Here is a 5930-nt window from a genome sequence, read left to right as displayed (position 1 = left end):
TTATCTGAGTGTGTTAGTGTCTGTGTGTGTATCTGAGTGTATGTGAGTCTGTGTGTATATGAGTATCTCTGTGTGTGAGTGTCTGTGTGTATCTGAGTGTGTGTGTGAATGTGTATGTGAGTGTCTATGTCTGTGTGTGTGTATCAGTGTGTGTGTGTGAGTGTGTTCATGAGAGTGTCTGTGTGTGAGTGTCTGTGTATGTATGTATCAATGTGTATATCTGAGTATGTGTGTCTGAGTGTGTGTGTGAGGGTGTAATGAGTGTGTATGAGTCTGTATGTGTCGCTGTGTATGTGAGTGTGTGAGTTTCTGTGTATCTCAGTGAGTGTGTATATCAGTGTGTATGAATGTCTGAGAGTGTGTGTGTGTGTGTGTGAACATATAGGCAAGAGGTCACATCCTATCACATGTCTTTATCAGTTATTTTTCAGAGACTGAGTCTTTCATTAATCCAGGAGTTTATTGAGTCATTTAGCCTGGCTGGCCAGTAAGCCCCATGGATGTTTGTGTCTCTGATGCCCTGGAGCTGGGATTATAGGCATATGCTAGCATACCTGGCTTTGTGTGGGCGTAGGCTAGCATACCTGGCTTTATGTGGGCATAGGCTAGCATACCTGGCTTTGTGTGTATTTGGTGAGCTGAACTCAGGTCCTCATGCTTGTGGCAAACCCCTTACTGACTGAGACATCACCCTGACCCTAGACGAAAACAGTTCCTCTTTCATCATTTTCTCTTATTTATATGTTTGCTAAACTCCGTCAACTATCTTGTTATCTGAGCTTAACTCGTTCTGTATATGGGAAATTATGACCCGCAGCATTAGCCGTGGGACAGCTAATGTTAATATACTAACACAGTGGGCATAGTGATGTGGTTGTTATGAAGGTACACTATTTCCATGCTAGTTTTAATAATCCACTTTATTTAGGGAATTTGTCAGTTTCATCTAAGCCACTAAATTATTGACATAAAAACATGCCCTTGCTATATTTTTGCTACTTGTACAATCTGAAGTGATCTCTATTTCTGATAATGACTTTGTTTTTTCTTTTTCTTTTGTCTGCCTGTTTATCTATCTATCTGTCTGTCTGTCTGTCTGTCTGTCTGTCTGTTTACCTGTCAAGGTGCTAGAAGGTAACTGTGTGCTCAGGGATATAGATTTTTCTTTCTTCTTCTACAATGCGAGGAGGGGATTCCCGGCTCCACAGTCGTCTTATGTGCACTCTGTCTGCTCATCTCCTTGGATCTTTTGAGCGACCATGTATTCCTGTAGCGACATTACAGACCCACTGACCACACTCAGGGTATCTAAGCATGTTGGAAGCCAGAATTCCCTAGACTCCTTCTCATTCAGTTCCTTGCCCTGGGCTTGACAGTGCTGTCCTCTGAGCTTATGGGCCCCAGGAAGTGGAGGTCCCTACGCTCACTTCTGTCTCCCTCACTTGTCTTGCCTGCTGCACTGAAGCCCCCAGTCCTCCAGGATGAATGGTCGCAGTAAGAACAGGACATGGGTACAAGTGGCAATGTCAAGGAGATAACCCCTGCTATGACAGGGCTCAACTTTATGCTTTATGCTTTGTAATGTTGCAGATAAGCTCTGGGGTCATTTACTCTATTACATCTCATTTGTCTCCAGTAATTTTTGGAAAGACAGAAAACAAATCAATTGGCCCATTCCCTAATGCAAGAGATCCTTGGCTCAAAGCAATGGTTGCTGGCAACAGTTACTAGCCCCAAAGTAGGACCATCTGCAGCCATCATTGTGACCCTCTTTAAAAGCAACACAGAAAATGCTGAGAAACGTCTTATTCCAAACACATCTGCTTCCTCTCCCTCTTCTTTCTCTCCCCGTCACGGCGATTATTATGGAAATGATATCTGCTGATGCTTTATCAATATGTTATGATCATTTCACCAGCCACAGAGAAGCCTCTTGCATCTTTTGTTGTTGCCATGGGAACAATTATGCTTTCAAGGGAAGAGAATAAGACTTCAGTTTGGGTAGAAATTGGGTTGGGCAGATAACGTTGATGAAATAAAAAAGCGCTGGGTGTTTTTGCCTAAAGGAGAATGGGACATAAAGCAACCATTAGGAGTTTTGTTTCAGCACTGTCTATGGGGACACGGCATCTCATCTGGACTCATTTGCGTCAGCCGCTAACACACTGATGCCACAAGAGTGTCATTTTGTGCCTTGATTGGTCTCTAAGCTTTCCCAACCACATCATATTCCTCACCTGATTTTAACCAGAAGATACTCATGTTTAACAAGTTAGTATCTGACCAGGTGGGAGCCCCTCCAGCCAAGACAGGCAGTGGCATCTTTTGGATGTCCCTCATGGAAGCTTCCAGGCCGAACGGCAGTTCTGTGAGTTTTACTTGGGTGACTGTACTGTTGTCCAGGGAGAGGGTTCCACAGTAGAGCTTCGCCATTGCCTACAAGGTGCTGTGCTACTTGGCGCTGCGCTACTCAGCGCTGCAAAGATATGACCAAATCCCCAGAAAAAACAACTTGGAAGGAGAAAAAGTACATCTTGCCTCATGGTTTTAGACCATCATTGCTTTGGCCCAACACTTTGGACCTATGGTAGCATCGGGATACGCGCAGGCAGATAGGAGGTCCACTTACCTCATGGTTGCTTGGAGGAGGTGGAGGATAAAGGGTAAAGAAGGAAAGAGAGAGAGAGAGAGAGAGAGAGAAAGAGAGAGAGGGAGAGAGAGAGAGAGAGAGAGACAGAGAGACAGAGAGGCAGAGAGGAGACAGAGAGACAGACAAGACAGACATTGACCAGCCAGCCCAAGGCAAATAGTCTTTCAGCTACAGTATCACTTTTTTTCTGAGCCTCCATTAGAAGGTGCTACCTACATTTGGGGTGGATCTTCACACATAAATTAAGGCAATCAAGACAATTCCTCAATGGATGTTCATTGGTCAGGTTAGTCTTAAGTTGAGGTAAGTTGCTGTTTAAAGCCAACCATCAAGGATTAGTTGATGAGATAACTGATAAGTTGATTTAATTAATTGATTAATCAATTACCATGGATTGTCATAAAGTCAAAAATTAAACCTTGAAAGAAGAGGACTAGAAACAAATGCAATTTTATGGAAAGATATGAAAATCAGGCAGTAATTTGGAATCCAAATTAGTCATTGTGTTGTTGCGTTAGTTGATATTTGTGTAAGGAGTGTGTGTGTGTGTGTGTGTGTGTGTGTGTGGTGTACATATTTATATGCATGTTTCTTATAAATGGATGAGAACTTCTGTTTGTTTGTATGTTGTGTGCATGTGTTCCCATGTGGGGCACAAACTACATTTGTGTGTGTATATGGACAGATGTGCACACGTTCCTAGCATTCCTACTCTCTGACTTTCTTATACTAGGATGCCAGGTGGGTTGCCATGCGAGTGTGTGTGCGTGTGTGCGTTCATGTGTGTGTGTGTGTGTGTGTGTGTGTGTGTGTGTATGGATGGATGCGCACACGTTCCTAGCGTTCCTTCTCTCTGACTTTCTCATAAGCAGGATGCCAGGTGAGCTGCCATGCTCAGCCAGCTTTGGGTCCTCGGATCCGAAGCCCAGTCCTCATGGCTACAACCACACACTTTACCTACTGAGCCATCACCCCACCATCAAGAATTTCTTTCTAAAAGGTGACATTACATTCAAATTTGGGATGGGCTAAACATGGAGGTTGTAACATTTTTCCATCAGTAAAACAGCCTTACTGGTCTTATACAAAAGCCAGTGCTGAATGGGAAGCGTTATCTGCCTGGGCCTTTGGATCATTCTCAGGTCTCTGTGTGGGATGAGGAAGGGTTGGGATCCCTAACCTGAATGCTCCAATTTTCAGTTGCAGCCTAAGCATCAGAGACAGCAAGCAGTCTTGCAGGCGTTGCCTTGAGAAAGGCAGGAGATACAGACTTTCAAAGGACATGAGTGGCTACAATGTTTACTAAATGAGTAGTAAAATAGCTCACATTATACGTTTTTTAATCTTCCTCAGTTTAGTCAACTGCACCTGAACGGTCTGTCCTTGGACCCTTTCTGAATACCCTCATTTTTGACCTTATATAGTTTGGCTGTGAATTAAACAAAAAACAAACAAACAAACAAAACAAAACAAAACAAAACAAACCAGAACCTTTCCTTGGACAGGTATTCAAAGTGATCTGTGTGTTCACAATAGTTCTGCGGGGCTCTTACCTAGAAATTAGAATTTCTGTTCCGTTGCCCTAGTTTTTCCCTGTGGTTGAATGCACGCTTCTGTCGGAGTGCTGGTGTGTACACACTGTAGATCTGTCTCCTGACGGACAGCCACTTGGTAGTAATTACTCTGTTGAAGGACTTGCTTCTAACAAAACACAGACATTCATTATGATGTAAAAGCAACTCTAGAATGTACCCTGTGGAATTCTCCAGCTCCCCGTGAAATGGAAGTACACATTTGATAATCAAGCAATCGTGGAATCGTGGAGAAGTCTTGCTCAGCATGAATTGATTACAATAGAAGCATAATTTATAAATATTAAGCTAACCTCCTATTTGTCAATCCAGGTCTATATTTATGGCTATAAATTGGAGCCTGCTAGAGCTTTCCTCTGTAGTGACAATGAATGTCTATCAATGAATGCTTACGGTATAGGGAATGTAGTCTGATGAACCAAGGCATGAAAAAGCGTGTATTAGGGCTGGAGAAAAGGCTCAGCAGGAAGAGCGCTTGCTACTCTTACAGAGGAAATTCTGAAGTCAGTCCCCAGCACTCGCACAACACCTCAGTACTGTCTCCTGTAACTCCAGTTCCAGGAGATCAGGTGCCCTCTTCTGGCCCCATGGGTACCAGGTGCATATGTGCTACACACACACACACACACATACACACACACACACATACACACACACATACACACACACATACACACGCACATACACACACATACACACACATACACACACACATACACACACACATACACACACATACACATACATACAAACACATACACACACATACACACACATACACACATACATACACACATACACACACATACACACACACATACACACACATACACACACATACACACATACACACACATACACACACATACACACACACATACACACACACATACACACACACATACACACACACACACACATACACACACACACGTATACACGCACACACTCAGGCAAACAGTCATACACATAAAATAAGAGTAAGTAAATATTTTTTGAAAAGAGCATGTGTCATAGTACAGAAACTTTAGAGAGTGAAATACAGACACACATATTGTATGTTCAGACATTTAAATTTTAATGCAATATTAGTTTAATATTTTCAGGTGTTACATTAATGGAGCATCGAGAGACTTTATTTTCTGATATAAGTGATTCATCTGATCTTTCTGGTTTACACTTTAAAATCTCATGGACAAATGGTTCTATGTAGCACGGTGAGGAGAAGACTGCCCTCTGGATAAACAAATGCAGGTTTTGTTAAACTGTGACCATAGCCCATTTAGACAAGATTTTTGAGTCTACAGTCTGGATCAATTTTATAAAGATCAAGCATGAGGTCCTGTTTTTACATTATAATATTTAGAAATATAAACTTTATGAATTAATATTAAGGTAATGATACACTATTTACATAAAAGACATTTGTAAATTTTAGAAAATATAAAGACCTTCAAGTGGCTAGTTTCCCTACTGGGCTAGCTTTGATTTACCCTCCCCCAGTCCTCCTTTCCCAGCTCCCTCTCCCCGAGTTTCCCCGCCCCCAACTCCCCTCCCCCATTTCTCCCTCCTGCAGCCCCTTCCCCTAGCTCCCCCTCCTCCAGCTTCTCCTTTCCCCATCCCTCCTCTCCTAGCTCCCCCTCCCCCAGCTCCTCATTTCTCCAACTCCCCCTTCCTTCTCCCCCTCC

General features: G+C 42.9%; 1 protein-coding gene and 1 long non-coding RNA gene across 4 annotated transcripts in view; one reads left to right on the top strand and one right to left on the bottom strand.

The window, feature by feature from the left end:
- LOC116068627 overlaps positions 1–4610 on the bottom strand; it is a 52092-nt gene extending 47482 nt beyond the window's left edge. Inside the window, exon 1 of one of the 3 annotated variants that reach the window (XR_004109641.1) lies at positions 4204–4610. This is a non-coding gene — a long non-coding RNA (uncharacterized LOC116068627). The remainder of the gene's footprint in view (positions 1–4203) is intronic. The other 2 variants (XR_004109640.1, XR_004109642.1) reach the window with 2 other exon arrangements.
- Kcnk2 (potassium two pore domain channel subfamily K member 2) overlaps positions 1–5930 on the top strand; it is a 200359-nt gene that overhangs the window by 20003 nt on the left and 174426 nt on the right. The gene's annotated exons all lie outside the window — the stretch shown is intronic.

Source organism: Mastomys coucha, unplaced genomic scaffold (genome assembly GCF_008632895.1).
Source record: "Mastomys coucha isolate ucsf_1 unplaced genomic scaffold, UCSF_Mcou_1 pScaffold1, whole genome shotgun sequence".
NCBI classification, from domain to species: domain Eukaryota; kingdom Metazoa; phylum Chordata; class Mammalia; order Rodentia; family Muridae; genus Mastomys; species Mastomys coucha.
The sequence above is the reverse complement of the archived record's forward strand: the minus strand, read 5'-3'. Positions and strand labels throughout refer to the sequence as shown.